Source organism: Cyclopterus lumpus, chromosome 1 (assembly GCF_009769545.1).
Source record: "Cyclopterus lumpus isolate fCycLum1 chromosome 1, fCycLum1.pri, whole genome shotgun sequence".
Lineage (NCBI taxonomy): Eukaryota > Metazoa > Chordata > Actinopteri > Perciformes > Cyclopteridae > Cyclopterus > Cyclopterus lumpus.
The window spans coordinates 19024813-19051721 of NC_046966.1; the positions used below are offsets into that span (position 1 = coordinate 19024813).

Consider the following 26909-nt stretch of genomic DNA (forward strand, 5'->3'; position numbering starts at 1 on the left):
TTCATTTGTACTCGCCGAGGTCGCCTGCACTGTTTTGATCGACTGTGACAAAGTGTCTCTTCTGCTTTAAAGCAGTTGGGTTCACATGGGCTCCTCACCCTGATCAGTTTCTGTTTTTAGCACCAAGTTTCCAAGATCCTTTGCTGAAAACAGAAACCGCAAAACAGCTGGGAACATAATTCAGCTGTTGAGAAATACATTGTTGGGCATCAGGTTGATTTACAGGCATGGGAAATAGAGAAATAATGCAAACAAGAGGCCAGTGATAAACAAAATGTTCGACACGTGAATAAACATGGAATACCAGTTCAATGACCTAAATCCAATTCCCCTACTGAACATAAACCTACATGATAACAGCAAAAATAAGCATGGTAGTTGGCTTAAATCTAACAAAATACACAAAAAGGAGCCCGTTTTCACCACCTTTGTGAAACGTGGCTCAAAATGTACTCTAATCCATCTCACTGCCACGAACATCAACACAAATGGACCACTTCAAAGCTACCCTGCTAAAACGGGTTCTGTTATTGACCCAAATCCTTTGATTTCAGTGGCATGGTTGAACTCTAGACCTGGCCTCCCCAGGTGTTCATGTTTCAACATTATTTACTGCTTGCTTTGCTTTCTTCCACCGACTCCATGCAATACAAGGCTCCTTACAGGTTTGGGTCAGGTTGCCTGTACAGCAGGTGACCTCCAAACTCAGCTTAGAGGCCCTGGGACAAATGAGAAAAACAAATCCCTAGAGAGGGAGATTATCTTTAAGGGATCAGCGCTGACCAGAGCCACCTCTACACCACACACTCCTTACCTCTGTTCTCCACTTTCTAGCAGAAGTTAGCACAGTCAAGTCCTGTTTGCTATCATCTAGTTAAGTACAACAGGGGTCAAATCAATAAGATTACCATATAGTATAAGCTGGCATCTAAATTCTACACAAAAAATCTACTTAGCATGTGAGTCCAGAGAAATTAAACCTGCCAACACAAATCTTATTCAAGAGGTGACCTTTTCCTTTCCTGTGTGATTCAAAAAGGCCTCACTTTAAATGTAGGTTAATGTACGCTGGCGCTGACACATGTTGCCAGCAACCCTACGCATTAGCTGTCACATGTGATCATCCTCAACACCCACCAGTCATTTACAATTCTGCTGGGACAAACATGGAGGAAGAGCATGGCTGAGAGTCCGGCGTGGGCAAAGAGGAAACGCTGCATGCACCGCAATACATAACCGTACATACTGAACAGGGAAAAGTTAGTTGTGGGGTTGCCAAGTGGATCTGCTGTAAGTGTTTATTGTATGTATAGTTTAAAGTTTTGTGGCTCCTTAAAGTCACTGGGTGTGAAACCACAACCTCAAGAAGTGGGCTCGCATGAGAGTCAAAGCCAAGTCTCCCGTTGGCTCAGATCCAGGTGGTTAGCACCACGACAGCACATTCTGCATGTAAGCTCAAGAACTGCTGAGAACTGCTCTCCAGTCAGCCTCTCTATAGTATTTGACAGGTTCAACAGCAAAAGAGCAGTCATATACCCGGCTACGCTCAGCCACTTAACTGCTTCTGACAGCAGGTTGCCAATCACGTGATCGACAGAAATAAGCAGATGAGACATAAATTATACAACGACAGAAATATGTATTTTTTTGAGGCTTTCTGCATAGTATTTTTGCAAATGCTTTTGCACACGAGTCGTAGTAGCAGGTGGAGAAAGGAGGAGATTGGTTAAAGCTTCAGTGCAGTATTGTTTTACAATTACTATTTTAGAAATCGGTTTAATTAAACACCATAATATAATATATTCTGCCGATTTGGTGAGCCAGTGCTGCTGAAGAGGAAGGTTGACACCTATCAACTCAGAGCAAACGCAATAAATGGTCCAACAGGTTTGTGTCTACAGTTTGTCCAGCGCCATCAGGTCTTCTCATTGTAAAGGTCAACATTCATTTCATAAAAAGGTCAACTTTAATTCTGACCTCCAAAATTACAAAAGGTCACACACAAGCGGGACGAAATGCAAAAGAAAAGGAAGGTTAGAGGGCAAAGACACACACACACACACACACACACACACGAATACACACACACGCACACACACACAATATCGGGCCAAACTAAATGTGTCTGTGCGATGACCTTTTTCAAATTCAGTGTGTTCACCTCCGAAGGATTACAGGCCCAGATGGCCACTGGATGAACAATACAACACCTGCTGAGGGACATTGCGCAATTAGGTGTTTGCAAAAAACTACTGGAAAAAGACAAACCTCCGTCTACACAATAAAATAGCAAAGAACGCCCTCTAACTCCCTTTCAACACAACCACAGTGTAACCCATACATCTTCAGTCAATGTCTGCCCTTGGAATAGGAGCCTAAAACTTCAAATGTGCAATCCGTAACTTCAACCTGCACTCACGGCTGTGTTTTTGTGAAGCTGTGTTGTTGCTTTTTACTAGTTAAGACGTTTGATTTGTAAAAAGTACTGTACATGTATATCATTAACTGAAGTAGCGAAGTTAGCGTGCATCGGCACAGTCATCCCAACGGGTGTAGCCCGACAAACCAGATCGACGTGTCTCAATTTTCTCATTTCAGACAAAGTCACACACCCCTTGAAATTGGACCAGATTGGCGTTAGAAAAGGGGAAACACAATGATTGACTGATGTGAGTTCCTGACTGCTTTTCTTGAAAAAGGGAGACAGAGAGATGAACATTTCTACAAAGGCTCTGAAGTGCGACAGCTTGGATGGCGTGTCTGTGTCTGCCTCCTGCATCTCTATCATAAGGCTTGCACCAGGCCTCGGCCGTCACCACACAATGCCCACACGTTGCTTTTTGGTGTCGCACGAAGAGTCACGTGTTGGATATGTGCAGAGAGAAGGGGAAGGATACAGACAGGAACATAACAAACAAGAGAGAGAGAGAGAGAGAGAGAGAGAGAGAGGGAGGGAGGCTGTGATTACCAGCTGTTGTCACCTCTCGCCATCATTGTACTTATATGGAGCACATATTGGAGCCTGAAACATAATTTCCTGTGCAAAACAAGAGGTTAAAAACAACATCAGGCATCAGTGACCTTGGCTCAGGTGAGAGCTTCTTCATAGGTATGGCTGACTATTGATGTATATTTAATAAGGTGAAAGATTTGCGGGGGTGCATGCGGCTGCCCTTTCAGAGCCGGCGCCCACGTCGCCTCTTTGGGGCGACCAATTCCAGGGATGTCAGCAACGGTGAGGCCGGCTGGAGGAATACAGTGAGATGGGGACGAAGGGTAGAGTGAGACAGGACTAGAGAGAATATTTAAATTGAATTCTGACATCCACGTAGACTGACTTATTTGCTGGTTGATTCTGACAGGCTTCAAAAAAATATATTAAACTATATAGACAGAGATTTTGGCCCACAATGAAACTGACGAGTATTCTGGAAGTGACTCAGTGTGAAATAGTCAGATAATGATGAATTATGATCTCATTCTGCATGTGTGTTCAATAGGGTTGAAATCAATATAATAATTTTAATAATTCTCTGATATAAGTACAACAACATGGCAAATGCACTGATGCTCAATTTAGTTACCACAATGCACTGCATGGTAACACAATAGCATCATGTTTTCATATCAGTGGTAAAAGTATTGGTCTTTTCATAGAATAATAATAATAATATATCAAATAAAATGACCAAATATTTAAAGGCTCCAGTTTCAACCATTGTACATATTTGCAGTTTTTTTCTTTAACAATTTGTGTTTTTAATTATTGTAAGGAATTGGAAGTCTTTTTTTATTTTATTTTTGTTATAGATTAAACTATCAATCTTGGAAATGATCACATGTCACAATATGATTCTACAGAAACCAGATAAATGGATATATTGAATTCTACTAAAACCATTCTCCGATTTATGGGTTATAGTTTTGAATATCAATTATTCATTTTAATTCATTTAAAGTCAATTGTTCTGCCCCCCTGTGAAAATGTGCTGCTTGTCTTTATCTTATCGGACACTAAACTGAATATCTGGGTTTTAGAGTGTTGGTCGGCTAAAACAATACATTTGAAAAACGTCATGTTTTGGGATATTTCTCTGGTTTCGAACATTTTATGGACAAAAGATCAGTCAGCAGATACATAGATTACTTTAGGGTATGTCAAAGAAGAAGAACAGTGGTATGCATCATGGAAATGAAACGCTATGTTCAGCTTATCATCTGACTGAACTATCCTTGCCCTCTTTCTTCCGGCGAGCAGTCACATGCGCACAAATAGATTCATCAACATACAGTTTCAGGCAACATACACACATGTACAGTTTGCCAGCACGTTATAATTCCCTTCACGCTGCACTTTTAATAAATCAGAACATCAGGCTTTGCCACTAAGACGCCCTGTTCAAATAAAACATTCGCCCAACCAAATACTCCTGGGGCTCAGAATATCTCCCACATTTTCCATCCGAGTGAAATACTGTCGATTCGGAGGTTTCGCTCCTTCCTCTCTCTCTCTCTCCCTCTCGCTCTCTCTCTCTCTCTCTGCTGCTCTTCCCCTCGCTGTCTCGTGTATACACTCCATCTCATTGTTTGAGGTGTATGAAACTCTGAAGATTAGGGTAAATACATGACATCTTGAGCTTATGGCATAAATATTTAAGAATGGGAGACGGCTCTCAGGTGGAGAGGGGAGGAGAAATATCTCATGTAGCAAGAGAATCCTATTTGAAGGAAAAATAAAGAAAAAGTATTTTAGTCTGTCGATTCTACAGATGGATATCTTTCTTAAAAGGAGAGCAACCGGAGTGGATTTTTTTTGAAGAAAATATTTTAATTACTTTTTTTTGTGAACAGGAGTTTAGTCTCAAGTGAAATACTGAGCTCTTAAATGGGAGGCCATGGGGATTCACACAGTGAACAAAGGATTCCCTATTGAAACACGGGCTTTGTGCAGCAGAGAAGCAGCTTTTAGCTCGACATTTTCTATCTAGTCACTGTTCTGCTTCATGTTGCGAAACCCATCAGCGCTAATGAGTAGCTTCATAAGGGGAAATAGAGCGTAATTGGTTCTCTTCTGAGCAATAGAAAGACATGGTGGAAAGATGTCTGTACGCCTCATATCAAGCATGTGTACCTTCTACCAAAAACCTGACTGGCGCATCCAGATTTCTCGACACCGTATACTGCGGAGAACATTGACAGCCTCTCAATGTGGCTGACTTCTCTTTATGTACTCTGCCCCCAGGGGCTGTCAGTCCACAGACGCTTTATATGAGAAAGCCTGTCATAACAGCCATGTTACGGTGTGAGGCATGCCCATTCCAACGGGATCCCTGGCCAAAGCATACAAACTCTGGTTACAGTAAATTCAGAGGAAGTGCCACACATCTGTACCACCAAATCCCCTCGGGATACACAGAGGTCATAATTTCCATTTAACACCCACTGCTCCTAGATGGTAAGGTTTAGAGCCTCGCATGTAAAAAAAGTATTTCAAGAGGAAGCATATTATTCTGTGTTTTACTGCACAAAATAAAGAAGCCTTATAAAACCATAAATACCTACAACTGAAGCCCTGCTACTGTGCCGTAGATAAAGGATTATATACCGGTCTAAATAAATCGTCAACTGGCTAACCTCGTCGGATGAATACAAACACAGGGATTTGTATGTCTCCTTTTTATTATTATTATTATGTGTGTCCCTGTGTGTCCACAGTAACTAATTTAGGATTAAACTGAGCTACAATAAATGTTGTTCTTTCCAACAACATTTGAACGTTCCCTCCAATTTAAGTTCTACAGAGACGTTTACTGTACCCACTTTGTCAAAGTGTTTAAGCCCCTCCCCCTCCTCCGCCGCTTTGATTCAACTTTCCTCTTGTGCCGTCTTTTGTTTGTTGAGGGCTAACTTTGGCATGCTGCTGAAAGGCCCTTACCCCGGCTGCTGCACTTACGCCGCGTTTCTGTCAACACGCCTGCTCTGTCAGCCGCTCCGTCAGAGCGCCTGCGCTCCTTCACGCGCATTATTATCCCTGTAATCTTTGCCTCCTGCTGAGAAACTTCTTCTTATTTACGCGGATTAAAGCCATTTGTTGCACGAGGCAAAATGTGCCAAACATCAACATTATAGCCTCATGCCGACGACTTCATATTCGATTGTATAATGGAGGCGTTTGTGAAAATCAATACATGTTGAGTTGAACTGTCTCTTTAAAAACTTATTGCCACCCCAAGGCCCTTTTGTGCTCGGGTGAACCTACAAAAGGACAATTTGAAAACTTGTTTATCGTAGTGATAGCATCAGTTGTTATTAACGAGGAGCAAATGCTGCGTAAATGATTCTGTCTGAGCTCCTGAGCTTTCTTCTGATTGATAGCCCCGGGGCCATCAATCAGAAGTAAAATGCTCACTCCTGATTTAATAGGGTTAGAAAGGCGGCGATAGGGTGTGCAAAGCGAACTCCTTAACATAACACAGACTTGTCACGTAGTTGCACGGGGTCAAGCTGGGTGTGCTCCCGGTCATTTTACCACATCGCCAGCAGACATTCTCCCGCAATTTAAAAAAAAAGTTGGACGTGTTTTTGTGGAGATATTTGGCAAAGATTGTTGTGAGCGAGTCAGCGAATCCAACCGTATATCATTGTAATAAAGACCTGCAGGAATGACGTATTCTAGTCAGCCGACGTTAAAACTAATATGACATTGGTTCCCTCGACAAAGAGCCAGTGGGATTTTTCCATGTTCCATTCCATACTTTTGTTCGGCAAACAAATCTTCACGAATAAACATTGCTTTTATAATATTCAATGTCTGTGCTGGCTTTAATTGCAAACTTGCAAAGATGTGCGTGTTGCTTGTATAACAACGTGATTAATCAAACTCAAATATTGCTTTAATTACTTAGCCAAAACCTGTTATGTCGTGCCCCCGCCCTCCCCTACAATGCGATGATGCCACATGTCATTCACTTAAAAAACTACTTGTTAACAGGGCCCATTCTTGCATTCTCTTGCCCTCTTTCCTTACCTGCATTTGAAACCTGGCGCACAGGGAGGAGGAAATTCAAGAAAGCAGGGAAAGAGTTTAGCCATCGCTTGCAGCCACAGAGTATGAAGCTGTTCCAACAGTTCCGCACCCTAGGGAGCCGTTCTAGTCACACCAAATCTATCCAGAGAGACCAACAGTGGACTTACAGTCGGCAAAGGCTGTTCCAGGTCTGTCTGTGCAGCCTTAGCATGTATTCCCTTGGTCTTTGGCCGGGGTAATGAGAGATTCAATTTCCCCGTTACTGGTCCACTGAATTGCCGCAGTTAGGAACAGTAAAGTGTGAATGATACAGACTAATTCTTTTGGAGAGGGAGGTTTAATGGGAAGTGCACAAGGTCAGTGCATTTTAAAAGGTGACTTTGGCTTTGCCAGCGAGTTTGTCTTCTGTTCCCCCGCCCCCTCTCTGTCTTTTTCTTTCTCTCACAATGAACACACACACAGCCGCAGAGTCCCTTAGTGGTTTATTTCTCCTTCACCTTGTTCTCTCTCTCTCTCTCTCTCCCCTTCTCCCTCTCTGCCGCTTTCTCTCGCCCACATAGGTTATCTCACACACTTCTCTCCAGCTCCCACTTTTATTCTCATTCCCTTCTCTTCGCTCACCTCGTCTCTTTCCGCATGCTAAGGACGTGTCCTCTTCACACCTCACACAGAGAGCTGTGCTGCATTTATTGGGTTATTGACCAAATCTGCAAACAAACATAAGACTCCATGAGAAGGATCAATGTTAAACGCTTGGATCAATTGAGGTGGTCCGAAGCAATCAAAGTACGAGCAGCGAATAAAGAAGTCAAACAACTTGCTGTTCTGGATTTGTGAGTACGTTTAGGAAGACATTGTGGTGAGCCATCAATAATTGATTATTAGACAATCAATGGAGTCCGTCCCTATGCAAAGACACTCCGTCTCCTGCTCAGTCTGGAGTATGTGGATGAATGTATGTCATGAGGCTTAAACTGAGCCGTGCAGGGAACAACAGTCTGTCTGCGACCAGCGAAGAAGCTTTTGGGTTTCTTTTGTGTATTAAAGTCCTGATGGACAGTTGTGTTCTGCGGCACTTCCTGTTTACAGCCAGGTAGTGCCGGAAACGGGCTAAATATAACAGCAGCTTCAATAATCGCGATTCTTTGAAGGGTTTTAACTAAGGGTTAATTTGTTGTAGTGGCTTTTTTTTCCAACAAAGACCCCTCAGATCGCAAGAAGAACGAAAAAGCAGTCAGTTTTGTGTTTAAATCAGTTCATTTCAATCCAACACTGAATATTCTGTTAGAATTACTCGATTTACAATGATAAATAAAAGTGCTGAGTCAATAATCCTCGCATTTGAGACAGCGGAAGCAAACAATGTGTGGCTCCTTTGCTTGAAAAGTTAGCCAAATGATGAATCACGTTCATTAAGATCGTTGGAGGTAATTTTCTGAAGATCAACAAATTGGCTAATTGTTTCAGCTCTAATTGTGAGCAATTTGTAATTCACAAGGTGCCATTTAACTCATGCACCAGTCAGAAGAAGCATTTTTATCAATCCACCCATTAGAACCATTTCAGTACATTTCCTGATGTAAAAGCCCCAAAAAACTAACCATTTTCCCCCTGAGATCCTCTAAAACAACAGCAAATCATGCAGTAAATAGCTTAGACGGTACATTGTGCATCCGCACACCGTTCCACTATCAAATCAAAAATTACTTTTGAGTTCAGAATATGTGCTCAGTTTTACCAAGAGCTTTTTCTAGGTCAAGTGAATAAACATTGCCAGTCTTGCATACTTCCTTAAGCAGGAGACTGGGGAGAAGAGAGGGGGGGGGGGGGGGGGGGGGGGGGGGGGGGGGGGGGGGGGGGGGGGGGGGGGGGGGGGGGGGGGGGGGGGGGGGGGGGGGGGGGGGGGGGGGGGGGGGGGGGGGGGGGGGGGGGGGTGGGGGGGGGGGGGGGGGGGGGGGGGGGGGGGGGGGGGGGGGGGGGGGGGGGGGGGTGGGGGGGGGGGGGGGGGAGACTTCCTCCAAAGTTTGCCAAGGGAACCTGTTTCGCTAACCCTGAACTTCTGGTGCGGACGTAAAAGTTGAGCTCCCGCCTGTCAGGTTGTGGCGAGGAGGGTGTCGATAAAATGTTACACTGGAATTGACACGCTGGCAGTCTTTTTTCGAACAAAAAGCTCCGCACTGTCATTCTGCTTTACTGTCTCTGAGCACACAGTCACCGAAACCCTCTCCCTGTTTTCCTTCTTCTGCTTCCTCCTCCTCCTCTCTATGTCTTCCACCACTCTCTCCGTCTCCCTCCCCCTCACTCCACTCTCACTCTCCTCTCTTTCTCCCCCTCTCTAAACCCTTATGACATCCTCCGGATTTAAGAGCTTAAATGTCAGTCTCATGATATTCGTGCCATTCAGATTAAGCTCTTTAAATACGATGTAAATGTATAAATGTAGGCCAATGAGTGGGCATCATTCAATCCAATTAGCTGTAATGAATACAGTCTCAAGGAATCTCAAAAGCAATCACTTCCAATCATTTTCTGTGGCTTATTGACTATTACACCCCACAGACAGACAGCTGAATATATTCTACCTTCACATGGAGACTTTTGTGGTTTATAGTATATATACAATAACTTCCCGAGCTGAAGTCATCAACTACTATTGTTAATAGTTTTTGTTATCCCCAATAGTTTGTACCAGGGTAACCACGACCAGGGTTACGAGGGTAACAACTGTCAGCAGACCTGAAATCAGCGGATCACCTGCCTCTTAATGGATCATGCGTTCATAAAGTACTAAATGATAAGAATGATGTAAATACAATTTTTATAGCAGGTTCAATATGGAAGATGATGATTTATGATGATTTATGTTCGATTTATGTCTGTTTTTCTGTCCTTGCCTGATTGTTCGTATAGTTGGTTGTTATGTAATTTGTATTTATTTGTTGTTGTTTTTGTTGTTGTTGTTGTTTAGTAATGTGAGGTAATATGTAACTTGTAAAAACTTAAAAAATAAAATGATTGAAAGAAAGTACTAAATAAATAATAATGATGAAAGGCAAGAGTAAAAAGTAAAGAGTGTACTGTATTAAAACCTCTCTGAAGAGTAAATATAGCTTGTTGCTATGTGAGGAATTCAGTATTTACTTTGTTCAGGTTCTGGTTTTTATCTGAGGAAGAATTTTGGAAATTTGTCCCGGAAACAGCTTGTGAGTCAGTAAGTGTGTCATCATATTATTATTGTCTGCGGACAGATTGTCGTCACGAAAGTCTACAGGTGTGTAGTTGATATCTAAATGAAGGCAGAGCTGGAAGATGGGTGAGGCCTGAGCAAGTGGCAGGCGGGCACCATCGTAAGAGGGCTTCCAGCTAAACCTGACCAATTTGTTTTTGCACCGAGACCCAACCACACATGAACTATCTTTTATAAATTTTTCAACAGTGACGCCACGGGACGACACAAATAAATGACTCGCCATCTGGTCAGTGCGAGGCAGAGGCGGCTCGGACCCCTCCGAGGGGGAACTGGGGAGGGGGGCAGGCATGCCGTTTTCATTGAAGAAGTCTCTCCATTCAGTAATACAATGGAAGGTAAACCCAACCCGTTTTCAATACAACACATATTTGTAAAACCTTTTTAACACATGCCCTTCTGTTTTTTTCAAAGTCAAGACAATGCAACATGCTGGTGAATAAGGACGGACCGCTTCAGTCTTTCCTGTCTACACAAAGCAGCGACCTTACTCACTCACCACAATGTATTATTGTTGCGCCAAAACTAACCTTCAGATGTCTACGCAAAATGGTAACAAACCAGTCGCATACTGTACAACGTTCTGCCATTCCATCATGTTTTGCTCCGAATATCCAGGAAAAGCTGATTTCATGCTTCGTTTGAACCTGTTGTCTAAAGAACAGTCCCTCTTTGTTTTGCACACCCCGGTCTAAACAGCTGTTACAGCTCTTGTGGTTTGCACTGTTTGACTGTTTTTTTCTTCTTTTCTTGGAGGAGCATAATAAAGGTCTGCATTTCATTCATCCATTCTCCCAAAGGTGTACAAATTAATTTAGTGTTCAGTTACATGGAATTTGTCATGTAACTGATCTTATCATTCATTCATTCATGGAGGGCACTTTCATGCTTACACCAGTGCACTGCAGCTATATCTATTTAGCAGTGTTTGCAGTGTGTGTGTGTGTGTGTGTGCGTGTGTGTGTGTGTGTGTGTGTGTGTGTGTGTGCGTGCATTTGTGCGCACCGTGTTTGCCAATGGAGGCCTACATTTTTCTTTTTGGGAGAATCAAATATTAGTAGGCTGCATTGATTTTGGATAAACCTCGACGTTCTTGTGTTAGCTCAGTCCTCCTGCCAAGTGTGTCTGGCCTGTCGACTCACTCCTCCTTTCCAAGCAGTCGAGTCTCAGCTGCGTTCCGTGTGCAGACAGAGCAGCCATCGCTCTGTGTGTCCGCTTTCTTTCCTCGTCTCTCTCCGTGAAGACGTCGGGAGAGCTCAGCGCCGGTAATGAAATATCACCCTTTTTCTTTTCTTTTTTTTTAACAATTGCTTGTATTTGGTTGTTTGGTTTTTGTCGTGCTCTTGACATTCAACAAAGTGAACCTGAATGTTGGCCTGCAGTGCTTCAGCTGGAGTGGCAGAGAGACAGGCGGTGGCTAAAACATGTTTTAAAATACCCCAGTCAGTTAGTGGCAAAGTCACTGGCTACCAGTCAATAGGAGAAGATGACAGGAAGGAACGAGGGACTTTGTTTGCATTGCATTCCTCCATCAGGCGCCCACTGTAAAGGGTAATTCCCCTTGCTGTTTAAAATAAAGAGTATTATGCAAATAGCTAAATGCGTTTTAATTGGTGCGCCCAGAGAACCAAACCAACAATTGAGTCAAACTATTTGAATTGACCCATGAAATCATTTGTACTCACAAATGGCACAGATAAATGTCCTTATAAACAATGCTTCCATTGTTATAGAGCACCATTCATTTGCTGGCTAAACCCCATTTTTCCCTAATTAAAAACAAAAGGATGAATTCAATGAGGTGTGGTTTGATTAATTATAGTGATGGTACTTCATTGAGACTTTCTGTTCCCAAATCGGGTCATCTGCGATGAACAGTATGGAATAAATTGAAAGGGGACTTAGACATGCCCTTTCCCTTTCTGCTCTTTTGCTCTTCATTCTCTATCTCTGATCTCCATCTTTCACTCTCTATCCATCCCCCCGTTCAGCCTCTTTTCTCTTCCTATTCCATCTCGCTTTTCTTTTTACTGTAAATCTCAGATTCTCAGTGGGACACTGACGCAAACCAAAAGAGACGCTCCCGCTGGAGTTATTTCAGTGCTTCAGTGACAAATGAGGGCTTCTTTAACATTTTAGTGAGTGTAATTGTTTGTAATGTTTTGTATATATTTATGTTTTCTACTGTACATACAATGAGTAAGTAATGTGATGAGTAATACATTTTTTATGAGGTTCTTTAATCTCGCTCTCTTAACTTTAGACATGGCCTCGATCCCTTCATCAAGCTCGTTTAAAAATTCCCCTTTCCTCGTCCAAATGTTAATGTTCACAATCTGTATTCACGTATCGTCTGTATGAAATAAGATCCGGTTGAATTGAGAAATAGGTATTTTGGATCATTTGAGGCATGGAAATTATAGTCCTGATATATGTTAAGAGTTGTCTTTCACTGGAAGCCAACTCTCCCGGTGTCCTCTGACAGACGGAGGAATGCATGCTGACGCAGCAGCAGATATAAATTAAGACATTTTGCTGAAGAATATGATTTTATGTAAATGAGGGACATTGAGAAATGAGTACACGACCGCACCAATTACGAAGAACGTCTCTCACCATGCGTGTAAGTTTGGCAAATGGGAAAATTCTTTGTTTGAAATATCACAACACCCCAAAGGAAGACATCTTTATACAAACAATATATACCGTCATTGCTTATGGAAATATATAAGAATGTTAGAAAATCCTAAGAATGGATTTTAGGATTGTAATTGATTTGGTAAGTAGAGCAATATACTGTACGTATAAGAGGATACATTTTAGGCACCGAAGCAAAAGAAGAGTTTCTCCCGATTCTCTGTCTTTACTCCTGTCGGACTGGAGTATAGAGCGGTGTTGACACACGTGAACATGTAACCCTCCCCATCGTGGAGGAGAGTCTAATCTGATTTTAATACCTGCAGGGTGAACGGCTGCTGGTGGCAGAGTAAGGACGGATCGGATCAATTACCCGATGCATCTGTAGGCTGAGGCCGGAACAACCCTGCGCTGCCCGTGGATTTGATGATAATAATTCCCTTTTAATCAGAATCACCACGACCTTTCATCAAACGCCGTCTTCCCTTCCGACCAATGAGGTGTGAAGAAAGAGGATAATGTTGACAGGTTTATGAATGTCCCTTCAGTGTCTGTCCTGTATCATTACCCATCTCTCAAAATAGATCGAAGCCATCTAAAAAAAGACATCCGTTGTCATGCATTCACTGTTTGCATGGCGGAGCCTCCAGCCCTCCAGTACTCGTCCAACAGTACTGGGGGGTTGTGGGATTTTGCTCTCACCTTTCTGAAGACACTACTACGAACGCATTTTCATTTCCTGGTTTAATATCTAGAGTGCATTTTTTATCATTCAGACATATGTGGTCTATCAAATTATAATAAAAACAAAACCCTGAGAAAATGAGAAGCCGCACTAAAATATCAAACATTTTCGACTAACCATCTGTGATTGTTTACTAGTGTGCATGTAATGTGTGTGTGTTAGTGTGTCTGTGTGTGTGTGTGTGTATATGTTGTGTGTGTGTGTGTGTGTGTACACCCCAAAGGGAGTCACAAGGGGACCAAAACCAAGGGAGCCTGCTGAGGGGAATAACTAAATCATGGAGCCCACAGATGTTTGTTAAAACCCACAACGGAAGACAGAAAAAAGATGCGGCCCAAAACTGTCAGATTGTTGAGTGGATGTGTTATTCTGTCGGACCAGTGGTGAGCATGCCTGAGACAAATGTCGATCTAAATCTTCGAATCCATGTCCAGCATGTCTGCAGCGCTGTGAATGTAAACTAGACAACAGGAGGACCGTAAATCCTGCGCAAACACCACGAGGATAGGTTGGCATGCTATAGCTCCCATCAAGTTTGTGGAGAAAAGTTTATTGAGAAGCAGCTTAATTAGAGATGAGGGGTTACTCGCTGAAATAAATACATTTTAATTAGTTAACTTAAGAAGCTTTTTATGTGAGAAGAACTGAATCCTCAAGTGAGACGTTACAAAAATTTTTTTTAATAATAATGTACACATATTGGCCAATTGCATAAATCCTGTTGATAAAGTCTGCGAAAAGGCTGTCAGTCCTCATGAAAAAGCACTTCTTTCAAGTTTCTTCCAGAAGCAATTATTCAAACGTTTTAACTGCAGAAAGGTGCGTCAAGACGACAGCCGATGTACAGCAAGCGTGTACAGTGCCCGAGCCCGCAGGCTAGAACCGCTGAGTGCCATTGCCTCTCCCATCGCGGTCAACACATGTGACATGCCCTCGTTTTCACAACACCATTAATCTCGGGGGGGGTGAAACGTTGATGCAGTAGACTTGAGCATTGACTCAGCCAATTTTGTCGTGCCATTCATCCTGGGAACCGGGGTAAATGGTGTGTGTCATCGCCGGAGGTGCAGTATAGAAATGTGGAGGCAGAATTTACAAGGACGTTGTTGTTCGTCTCCACTTCAAACCGCCATTGAAGGCGAACACGCGGTCACTTTTATTTCTCTGGGACTTTTTTTTTAGATGGCAGCGGGAACAAAAGATATTTACACTATATTATAAATTGTACGACTGTTACCTTCAAGCAGACCCTATTCCAGTTTTGCAGAACAATGTCCAAGCATCTGGGAGTGGAAATACCCAATAATTATCATAAGGCCATTATAATGAATCCACAATCAGGCGAGTTAATTCAAAGTAAATGGCAAATGTGTCATTAACTGACATTTATTTCCTGATGAAAAAAACGGAAATGTATTTGTGAAACTAAAATAATCTGGTGGCTTTGAAAAAGCTCAGTAATTTCCGTACGCTAACATCAGCAACCGGTTGTTCCAAAACAAGTACAATTGTATTGTCGAAACCCCGAGTAAGAGTTAAGAACCAAGACCAGTTTCCCAATTGTTTCTGGTCCCTAAAGGGCCAGAAATAAAACATGGATATTAGTTCCTGGAAAAGTTTTTCTTCCTCCCAGGTCTCTAAAAATAAAAACCAATATGCGCCACTAAGCACAAAAAAGGTTGGCAACAGGTAATGGACTAAAATGACATTGTGGAGCCCTCAACCTATTGCTGTAAGCTAATCTTAAATATTCCTATTTCAAATGTAAGTCTAGTGTATTTCTAGCAAACTGTCAAAAAAACAACCTTCCAGACATGTGTAATCCTACAAAAGGAAAGCAGCACTGTAAACTGTGTTCACAACATTTCCCAGTTGAATTTGCAAAACAAACACAATGAACTCACAGGTGTTTTCTAGATCGTGAGATGTACATCATTTAAATGAAGACTCTGTAATATATGCAGAACAGTGACATATGCAACTATCTGCTGTGCTTTTCCTTTCTCCCCTTCTGTCTCCCTGTGTAAGAAACACACAGTATGGCGCACGGGGCACCATACTTTTTTTTAACGTTTTTTTTTCTCTCCAGAATGGTAATTTTCTCCCGTTCAGTTCCTGGCACCTCTCCAGTGGTAATCACGGAGGGGAAATCACCCCTTGAAACACTTTTGGTGTTTGGCCCTTAATTCGTGAATTGCATGAATGCGCATACAGCTCTGTTCACAGAGGAAATAAACACCATGCCTTCCGTTGAGCTTGTCTAATACAACACACAGATGGGGAGCTTTAATAACTAAATCCACAGCCATGAGAATACAACGGCAATAACATGTACCTGGTGTGAATGCTTGTTTTCCTATTAAGACACCAAGTGATCTACTGACATGTAATATTATATGGGGCATTAAAAGCACGGCCTTCCTGCACCACTGGCGGATAATCCTCACATATTGGATTCTGAACACTGGCGAACAAAAAGCCCAATATTTACTCTCCTTTTGGTATTGTTCATGTCCACCAGACAATATCTGCCACTTCCTCCATCTTCTAAATCGTGTCCTGCCGCTCGGTGCCGAGCGAGTGGCATGCAGCGGGTTCAGATAAACACTTGTATAACTGTGATGAACTGCAGTCCGGGGAGGATCCCTCCCTTCCAGTGACCCCTTTCACATTACACATTGTCATTTATGGATTAGTTCAGGCTTCAAAGTTAGAGCGGTTCCAGTAACATTTGTTCATCCTGATACCGAGTATGGATCCAATACCAGTGTGTTGAAAACAAACAAACTCGCCATATATATATATATATAGCATGATTCAAATGATTAGGAATTCCATTATTGTATTTGTATTTGATTATGTGCCTTGGATTAAAAAACATCTTGGCAGGAGCAGTTTTAATAATGTATGACAGATTGAGTTATCTGGCTATAAAGAAAGTTAAACAGGATATAGACCCCTTTCTAATGTTCATTTTATATTGCTGTGACAACATCTCATTCAACAATCTAAGTTTCTCTTCAAAAACTAAATTTTTACAAGATTACTGTTGCAGGTACCTGTGATGCATAACTGGATGTTACAGTAAATGTGTGATATACAGTACATATTTTAGGAATTATTTCTTGGCGTAGACTTCTATTTCTAATGCGGGTGTCCGATAATATTGTTATGACCTCAAGGCTGTGAAAGGCTGTTTTCCATAATTTTAAAACACTAACTAACCCAGTCGAATGTTCAATGTTTTAAGACATGCATTGATGTGAAGTCACGTGTCTCATGCGATGAATGAGATCCCCATGTGGAAAAATCAATTCATTGACCTAGAAAATCTCATACGTATATGTATCTGAATACGTCAGTTCATATGTATAAGTTAAGGCAATCATCCTTAATTTTCTGGTCTTTCTTCTTCTGCGGTCGTGTTACTGTGGTGCCATCAAACAAACACATTCCAATGAGACGATCAACCCATCCACTCATCTGTCAACAGGCAGAAGCAGCTGGAGCAGTATCACACCTGAATAGAAGCGCCCTACTGGTGAGCCAGAAATGCCACAAGGCGCAATGTGTCACTGGCACTGGAGCGAGTGGGCGTAATCTCGCTGGAATGAAGGAAGAACCTAAGGCATGTCAGCTGCGTTCACAACGAGCAGGATATCCTCCTCCACCAGCACCCAGAAGGAACCTGGTACAGAAGGCGGCTTCTCTCAGCTTCTCTATAGCTTCCATACAACAGCAAAGGGAAGCAAACTTTTACCGGACAAAAAGACACATCGTAGTAATGTTTTCTTTTGATTTTAAGCCTCCTCTTAGCAGATGGGAATTGGTTGGAATTTAAATCATACTCGTGTTCCCAAATCAATAACCCTCATGAGAAAATGGAATTGTGGAACACCACGGATTCCTGTGACTAAATACAAAATAACTTTTAATTAAGTTTTAATGGCACCAGACTAAATACCTGAGTCTTGACCTATTACATTTCCTCATCGTTGCTCTTCCTTTATGACCCGAGAGCCACTCAAATGACACTAAACCTCAAATGAGAAAAAAAGATGCACAAACAACAAATCAATTAAGTTGTGAAAGTGCTTCTTTCCCTTTCTCGCCGAGTCCCCGCAGCTGAGCGAGATTGGGAATAAAAGACAAAGATCCTGTTTAACAGTCAAAGCCCAAAAAAACAAAGAAGCCGTGGAAAGTATTACGTTGATACAGTCTAATCAACAGGGAAACAGTCTATTGTATTTATAAACAGGCCAATTTCCATAATTCCCTGCCAACACCCTGAAATCATGTTTCTGTCTTGCTAATCTCTGGCGATGAAGATGACCAGTTAAACTGTCATTTTAAGATCTCTCTACAGCTCAGTATGGTTGAAATGTATTGATCATAGAAAAAAAAATAGAGGTAGAAAAAACATTCCCATAGAGAGCCAGAGTACAATACATGACTACAATATTACAACTTACTGCTTCATTTACACACTCTAGTCACAGCGTAGGAAAAAGCACGTTGCTAATCGCCAGACAAGTTGAAACTTAGTTTGGCTCATTTTCAGTAACCCAATGTTTCAGTGCATTAAAGCTCGTAAGCTTGCTCGCTAAATAGTAGACAGCGAGCTAGTTATTAAATAGTTTTGATGTGAAACATTTTCACAAAGTAATGTATCCCCACTGCATTGGTGGCAGACGTCTGAGAGTGACACTCAAAACCTAGACAAGTGAAAACAAAACTACACGACCTGAGAAGGGAGAAAAAAAACATGTTGTGTGTGTGTGTGTGTGTGTGTGTGTGTGTGTGTGTGTGTGTGTGTGTGTGTGTGTGTAATTTGAGAAAGCTGACCCTTCAATAATGACTTTTCTTCTCTCTTCTGCTGAAAACAGAAATCAGATTACACTTCCTGCCAAACACGTTTACCCATTTGAAGCGTCAGGCAAGCAAATGATGTCTCCAAACAGTTGAGTTGGTATAACATTCTTTTTCTTTGAGCTGTCACTTGATTCTTGGAAGCTTCCTTCTACCTGCTGAGTTAGTGCGCCATAGGGCCGCCGGTGATGCTACATACATGATTTGTGCAGCTGGAGGAGCTGAACCCTGAATAACAGGAATTCCATGGGATGGTCTTTTATGGACTTAGATAAATGCTCCACAAAGGACACAAATCATTTAGGTTTATCCCCCCACCCACAGCAAAGACGCCCAGTAAATGTGAGTTTTCTAGGTCACCACCATGATGGCAGTTTTTAATCAAAAAAATGTTTTCCAAGCTTAAACGTGTGAACTGGGTGTTTCTGTGATGTTAACTTATTTGGGCAGATATACAGTATGTTGGATTTTTTTATTCCCAAAAGTCAGTTGAAAAGGGCTTTGAGTGTAAGAGATACAGTACAGTGCACATGTTAGTATGCACTTCATTACTTCTCGTGTGTGAGTTGTAGTATCTGTGAGACATATTTAATAGAGGATTGATTAGAGTGCTACATGTGCTATTAATCAAGAGGTAATTCAAAAGCAAACCCAATTTAGATAAAGCTATCTAATAATTTATCTTAGTTAATCATGAAAAAATTGTCCATCACCCAATTAACATCTTGGCAGCAGAGCAAATAGATGCATTGACTAAAAAGAAAATACCTGCGGAATAAATGGAAATTGCGAAAATAATATCTCTGAAGGTCACTGCATGAAAAGCCTCCAAAAACCATTTGGGGAACCTAAAAAAGGAGTTGACTCATTTTTCTATTTCGAGATCAGATCATTTCTTTCAGTTTAATCTGCCTTTGGGGTATTTGTGTAATGAATTAAATGATGAACAAAGTTATTTGTGTTTAAAGTCACAGTCACAGCACCACATTTCTGAATCATGGGTTCTGCTGATGTTAAAGTTCTTCTGGATGCATGTCGTGTATGTATGTATTTGCGAGAAGATAATGTTATGTAAAAGGTCCAGAATAACCTCCACCACCACCACCACACACAACACACTTTGTATTTGAGCCAACTATGCATGACCTACTTTGGGAACCTTTCCAAGCTGAACAATTAACATTTTTTGAAGCGTCTTCCTTGATGGCATCCTTTCCGTGGAGGAACTGACAGGACAAACACTGGGTTTAAAAGTAAGCACTTTGGCATGCATACTTGGGCAAACTCTAATTAAACATGAATGATAAAGGCATGGCTTGTTTGCTCAGTCAAGTATATCAGGAAACCAGAGGAAGACAATAATACCTGTGAAGAGTGAGTTGAGATGGGTTCTCCGCTTCCTCTCCACCAAAAGTGAAATATAGATCTCATTGCTTTTTATAGCACTGAATGAATTATGGCAATTACATCTGCATTTAGCTCTAAAAACAATTCTTTTTTATTTATGACAATAGTGATGGGCTCTTACGACCAGTTAATCTTTGTAATTTAATGTGTACATATTTCCCCGTAGTCACTCTATATTACTGATACCAGAATCTTGCTATATCATCTCGGATGCTTGTGCATTACATTCAGCTTCTCCTCCACACAAAGCTCATGACACAGGAGAGATGTTAAAGACGACTAAAGATTTCTCGAAGACTGCTTGCGTGCTAAGTAATACAAAGTGCTGCCATTCAGCTCCATTATTTCACACAGCAGCGCGCTATAAAAATCAAGGCATTCATCACAAAAACAGAGTCATGCACTATGCTTTGTTGCAGCTGCGGTATTTAGTTTCCGCCTCCTTTATGTAGTGAGTTAATGACCTCAACAACAGAAGGGAATGTCAGCGCTAGGTAATAGAGAGTAGATCTCCAACTGCAGGATTGGCCGAGCGGAAATCTGTCCCTCTGTCACCAGACTGTGTTTCAGGAAGAAGTTCAAATGAGGACACGGCGAGCATTCACATCCCAGGAGCCTTGGCCAGCAGTGACCACTTTTATTAGGGGGTCAAATCCGGCCTAAAATGTATGCTGCTGATGCTGCTGTTGTTTTTGTTGTTGTTAGCGGTGGTGGCTGTGTGTGTGTGTGTGTGTGTGTGTGTGTGTGTGTGTGTGTGTGTGTGTGTGTGTGTGTGTGTGTGTGTGTGTGTGTGTGTGTGTGTGTGTGTGTGTGTGCGTGCGTGTGTGCGCGGCTCTGCGTGGGAGAAGCAGAGTGGAGACTTTTAACATGGTTTCTCTTCTTTGCAACAAAAGGATCCGATCATTGTGCCACACAGTGTTCTTTTAAAAAGATTACATCCACTGTAGGCATTTACTCCTACGCTTTAATATTTTTAAAAAAAAGTCCATTCATGAAGCTGGAACAGAAAACTGTCTTTCATTGGGTCCTCGTGGTTATACCTGGTGTGATAACATTGTTGGACATTTAGATCTGTTCTGAAACTTTGTATATAAGCTTCTTTTCTCTCTCTCTCTTGGGGAGAGGTAAGAAATGAAATCTCACACCCATGTGATTAGTCTCCGCCAAAGCTATTGTAAGAAAACAATGAATCCACTATGACTATTTGGTGAGCATTTGACTTTCATTATTGAAAATAATAGTATTGTAGTGTTTAACAGAGCTACTAGCAAAACAAAAAGCCAACATGTCATAGTGACTTTTCCTTTTTCCTTAAAACAGCATCAATATATTTTTGGGCCAGTAGCACAAGTTGTAAAACACAACATTGACATATTATCACCTTGTAAAGTTGTTATTGGGTCAACTTATTTGCAGAAATAGTTTATTTACATATCCAACACAAAGAGCTCTGTTCAGGTCTCCACTAAGTCCAAGGGAGAACACATTTAGTCTAATGTGAAAAAAAAAAAAAAAATTTTTTAAGGCAATCGTTTTAGATTGTCGTCCTTTTCAAGCTGGTTTTATGGATTTCAAACTAGTTATGGTTAAACGAACAGAGGTTGGAAGAAGATATACTAACATTTCATGGCACTAAGCTTCTCCTCTGTGAGAAAAATGTGAAAATATCTCTCTCAAGATCAAGCACAAGTATCATCTGTGCACAGTCTTGAGTGGTTTACGCACTCCCTGCAGCCATTTAACCCTTAAAAAAAAAACTTTCACAACTAGAATCACCTTGCAGCCAGGGTCTAAAGTGCCTCTCAGGGAGCTTTTATTTTAGCCAGGCATTCATTTCTAAAGAAGAAATCTTATATTTTAAGAACAGCAGACAGTAGCAGCTCTACTACTCATACCTTGAATACAGCCTCACCACTCTGCTCTACACAGCCTCCAATCCACCCACACCAATGAGTGATATGCTGCCCAGAAAATGGCAAAGAACTGGATCTTGTGGGTTCTACGTAATATTATAATTTTTCCGTTCAGGTCTTTTATTCATTTAGATTTTTCCCCACTAGACCTCCATCTTTTTTTGCCGTGCAAAAGTACTCATGCCAATTCACAAAAGATGGGAGACATTGAAAAGAATATTATCATTTGGTTCACCTAATTCTAGTCTATCTGAAGTAAAGAGAAATGGTGTAAGGCAGTAGAGTGGTTCAGGTGGTTCAGATGCTTCCTTGGACATAAGAAATCATATTATACAAAATAAAATGTATTTTCAATGGTCAATAAGTAGAGAAGTAGTTTTCTTTCCTCCATGAGCCAGACAGTGTCACGCTCCTCACTATAAACTGATTCATAAGTTGAAATCCTAAAGAAAGTCTTGCACTGACTGTCTTTATTCTCAAGCTCGATGGGAAAACGTGGCTTTTATCTGCTTGGGAGAACGACTTGATTTTCATCACTCACTGTTGGACTGTACATAAAGTATGAACTTAAGGCACTATACAGACAGTGATTTATTCATGCGTTTGTCCCAAAGTGCTATGTCAACCGTTCAGAATACATTTCTTATGTATTTCAGTCCGTGTGAAACACTTATAACGTGACCAATGTTACACTTTGATCATTTTAACGATGTTTAAATGCGTATCTTCATTGACCAATGTTATCAACCGTTTCTACATAAAGATCTATGGAGCTATCATTAGCAGATTACAATAACTAGCATTAGTACCTTTTTGGCTACTCACGCTACTGAAGGTATACCGACTGTACAACACATAGCTTTTTAATAATTGTACAAGCCCATAAAGTCCGACCAGCCTTTACAGGAACATAGTTGTTCCTTAAGTTCATTGTCAGTTTACCGGTGTGATCCGTAGGATTTAGGTCATTTTATTTGTCTTTTCAACTAGTTCTTTCGCTTGAATCACTGAATCAGTTTGACATCCTGGATATATCCTTCAAACGAATATTGAGATAATGTGACCCTTCTTTCTGCTTCTTTTTGATACTTGCTTCTTTTTTGTTCCGGGAGTGCAGTTATTGACTCCCATGGTAGTTTTGAGAACTTTTTAACTATTAACTATTGACTGAGATCAATTAGTCCCAATGTGCTTCAGTGGGCAATCAATTATCTTCACAACATTTTTACCCAGTGTCCTCTCAAACCACCACACAGTCTGTATTAATCATAGAAATCCTTTTGAGACAACTATTGATATATGAACAAAATGAAACCTGTCTTATTTTAGAAGGAAATTGCACTTATTCAGTGAGAACCTCAAGAATGTACTGCACACTGAGAGGAAGATGACTTTAATCCTCAGCTGGTTGACCCCAAGTTATTCATTAAATGTGAATAGTTCCTGCCGTCCACGCTGCATTATTGTTTATCAATATATGGGCTGGTTGTCGCATTCTTCAGTGACAAAATTAATTGATTTAGGAGTGCATCCTTGAAATGACTCACACTTGATGATATCCCAAATGCAGGCCTGGCAGTCATCAAGAGTTTCTACACATTCAAAAGAGTAAGCTACAGAAGGTTCTTGTGCATCTTTCTAAAGCTACACGGCATTCATTAAATCTCATTGAAGTAAGGGGGTTGCAAATTGAAAAAGAGTGACTCGTAGATGAAAACATTAACCTGTTTCTTGAAGTTTGTCAGTGGAAATGATCATATGATGAATGATATACAGTAATAATTAAATGAAGAACAACACGTTTTGACAGTGCACACATAATAAATACACTTGCACGCACTATAAGACAACATCTTTGCCAAAGTAGTATAGACAGACGAGACCCAAACAGCCATTCCCCAACACCTACACCTGTAACCTCCTTTTCACAACCCCAAACAAGCAGCTGCCCACTTTATAGTCAGGAACCCACAATGCACTGGGAGCCCCTGTGCATGCCTGGTGTCGGGATTTAATTGGATATTAGTATCCAGCAGTGTCTGAATTAATCAAATCATTTTCATCCATTAATTTAGTGGAGGAACATACAATTAAAGCCTTATTAGTGTGCTCTCAGGAGTATGCCTTTTCATCCCTTTGCAGAACATTGAGGGTTGGCCAGAGTCCAGTGCGAAGCTTGAAGCTGGTGCTTCCTCATGATGGACACTGATGATCTGGCTGCAAGCTTAAAACGAGGCAAATGTCGGCCTATAGTAAAGTGCTACTTTTCCCGAGGCAATAATAAGAGCTCATCTAAATACATTGTTGGCTTCTATTTTGAGTCTTTACCATTTGTCAGATTATGAAATTATTAGGTCAGGGGGCTGACAAGTTTTAGAGTAATTCTATTTGGTGAAACATTACTGTGAAAACCAGGACAAAAATACCCTAAATAGGGTGAAAAGAGATTTGGAGATTTAGAGAGCGAACAAACATAATCCAGCACACAAATGTAGGTCATCAAATGATAATTTCCATGTTTTCATATTTCATACAAGTCTGACTTGATCTAATAATGAATTTAAAACTACAGTCCACACACAGCCTTTTAAATAGTCTTCAAGAGAATAAACAATGGAATTTTACTTTTTTGCATTAGAGAAATCTCAGTATCCAAACCTCTAATCGCATACAATACACCGTCCTGGACACCTAATTTGACTTAGCATTAAGTTTAAATCAAACATTACATAAATATAACAATTCTGGTTAGGGCGACTTATTTTGTTCCCCCTTCCTCTTCTCTTGTGAATCTGAGTTAAAAGGTTTTTGCACAAAGTAATCCAGACTGGTCAGATGAGCAGCCATTTTTTAATTAAAACAATTTACACAGGAAACCAAAGTGAGGGGGAAAAAAAAACGAGCCAAGGGATTTTACACTCTGTCATCCAAGGCTTCAGCGGATCAAAGAGTTTTAGTTGTGCTTTTTAATGATTTACGTAACATTTTTGCCTATAAAATATTGGGCTTGGGCACCATGTAGTCAGCCCAACGCTCGGCAGTGCCGCAGATTTCAGGCAGGATACAATAACTCCATGTTTATGCCTAACTATAGCTGTCAATCAATACAATACTACTGGTGCACACTGAAAGTAGGCAGAAACATAAAAAGAAAAAAATATATATTTGCATTTTACCTAAATCATTTCCATATCTATCTGGAGTGTGTATGTGTGCATAATTGTATATGTATATATGCATGTATAGGTGTGTTTGTTTCTATCTGCTTCCTTGCCTGCCTGGCTGGCCGCCATGTGGCCCAACTCTTGCTGTCATCCTGTCTGACATTAGAGCTAAGCTGGATCTCATTATGACCAAGGTGGCAGTGATCCCGTCAACATCGCTTTGGCTCCTGCCATATGGGTCGCCTCCAAGGTAACAGGGCTGTATCAGTCTACTCAGAGCTGTGAGCCTTGTCATAGCACACGCATATACACACAAACACTCACACGCACGCGCGCACACACACACACACACACACACACTCAGACAGAATGTATCTACTCTCTAGACAAGTATGTATTGTACATATAAAGCTGAATAAAGATGTCAAACAGAGAAGACATAAATAACCCTCATGATCAGATAATCAGGTCAGATATATGGGTGCCTGCAGGCACAGAACATGCTTACTCTACATGTTTGCCACAGAAAAGACACAAATATAAACAGTGCAATCAATGTAATGGAGTTTTTATGAGCTATGAATTATGTAAGAATGAATCTGTCATCAGTTAGATGTCTTAATACATTTAGCTTGTTAGATATATAATAGTCCAGTGTGACCAAATCAGACCAGAGTTATGATAGATGCATAAAACATACAAATTGAACAACAACGATTGGCAATGTTTTGCATTTTGCTCCAGTAAATCAGTGTGCAGTTAGTTCTACGAGAGGAGTCAGAGATGTGGCTCCAATAAACTGACTTTCTCCCAGTGCCTTCCTCCAAACTGACTTTCTCCCAGTCCCTTCCTCCAAACTGAAACTGCAATCTGAACCGCAGAAGCTGAAGAAAAATAAAAACTAGACAAATGAACGTAGCAGAGCAATCAGTGAGATCTGCAAAGTTGGTTTCCACAAATTCAATCAGGAAAACTTTTGATCTAATAAATCACAATTTTGAGATTCTGTGCAACGTCACTGCCCAAAGTCGGTCTGGAATTGTCACGGTCGAGTCTCCGTGGAACATCACCGTATACCAGCAGCGGCTCAAACGCTGCACTTCTCTTCCAGTCTGACTCTAATCAAAGCTGTGCAACTTAGCAGGAAGCCATTTACGACTTTGTTTAGTGCTTTTTTTGCACAAGCTCATAAAAAGTGTTAATTTCTAACATCACAAATGCATAAATACATGATAGCCATGTAGTTTATTATAACACCAATAGACAAAAATCCTATCGCATCCAGATGCCCTGGACCACAAACACCAGCGCCTCTCACTGTGATTATACTTCTGTAATTTCAACAATGTTCAACATGTGTTTCATGGTCAAGATAATGGCTTTGATATTCACTGTTATTAATCGTGTTCATGATGATTTACTTGCCTCGGCTTCACTTGCAACTTGTACACCGCCATACTCTGGAAGCACAACTGTGTCAAAGTTGCACTTTGCCAGATTGGCGCCCATTCTAATTTTTTTTTCTCCCTTTGGCCTGTTTGTTTTGTTTCAGCCCCCACCCTCACAACAGAAACTGTTTATTTCATCAGTTTGGCAACAAAAGCATGAGATCAATCATTCATAATTTATGATGCAACCAATGGCTAAGGGCCCATAAAAATAGATATTTGCATTACACAAGGTCTTAGCTGAAACTCCCGATAACAGACCAATAAATATTGTTGTTGTACATACACGGGCCCCTGATCTGATAAGAGGTAAACTTTGCCTCTGTTTTACAGTAGACCACAGGGCAATGCTAGCAGGGATGATGTTGTGATCACATGCTACTATAACAATGACCTGGACCCCGTCCTTTAATTCCTGTTCCCCTAGCCAGCATCCCGCTGCCTTTCCCAAG

The 26909-nt window shown here is 41.2% G+C and overlaps 1 protein-coding gene across 1 annotated transcript in view; it reads right to left on the reverse strand.

Annotated features, from left to right (window-relative positions):
* Positions 1-26909, reverse strand: part of nr3c2 (nuclear receptor subfamily 3, group C, member 2) — a 62666-nt gene that overhangs the window by 32042 nt on the left and 3715 nt on the right. The window lies entirely within an intron of this gene.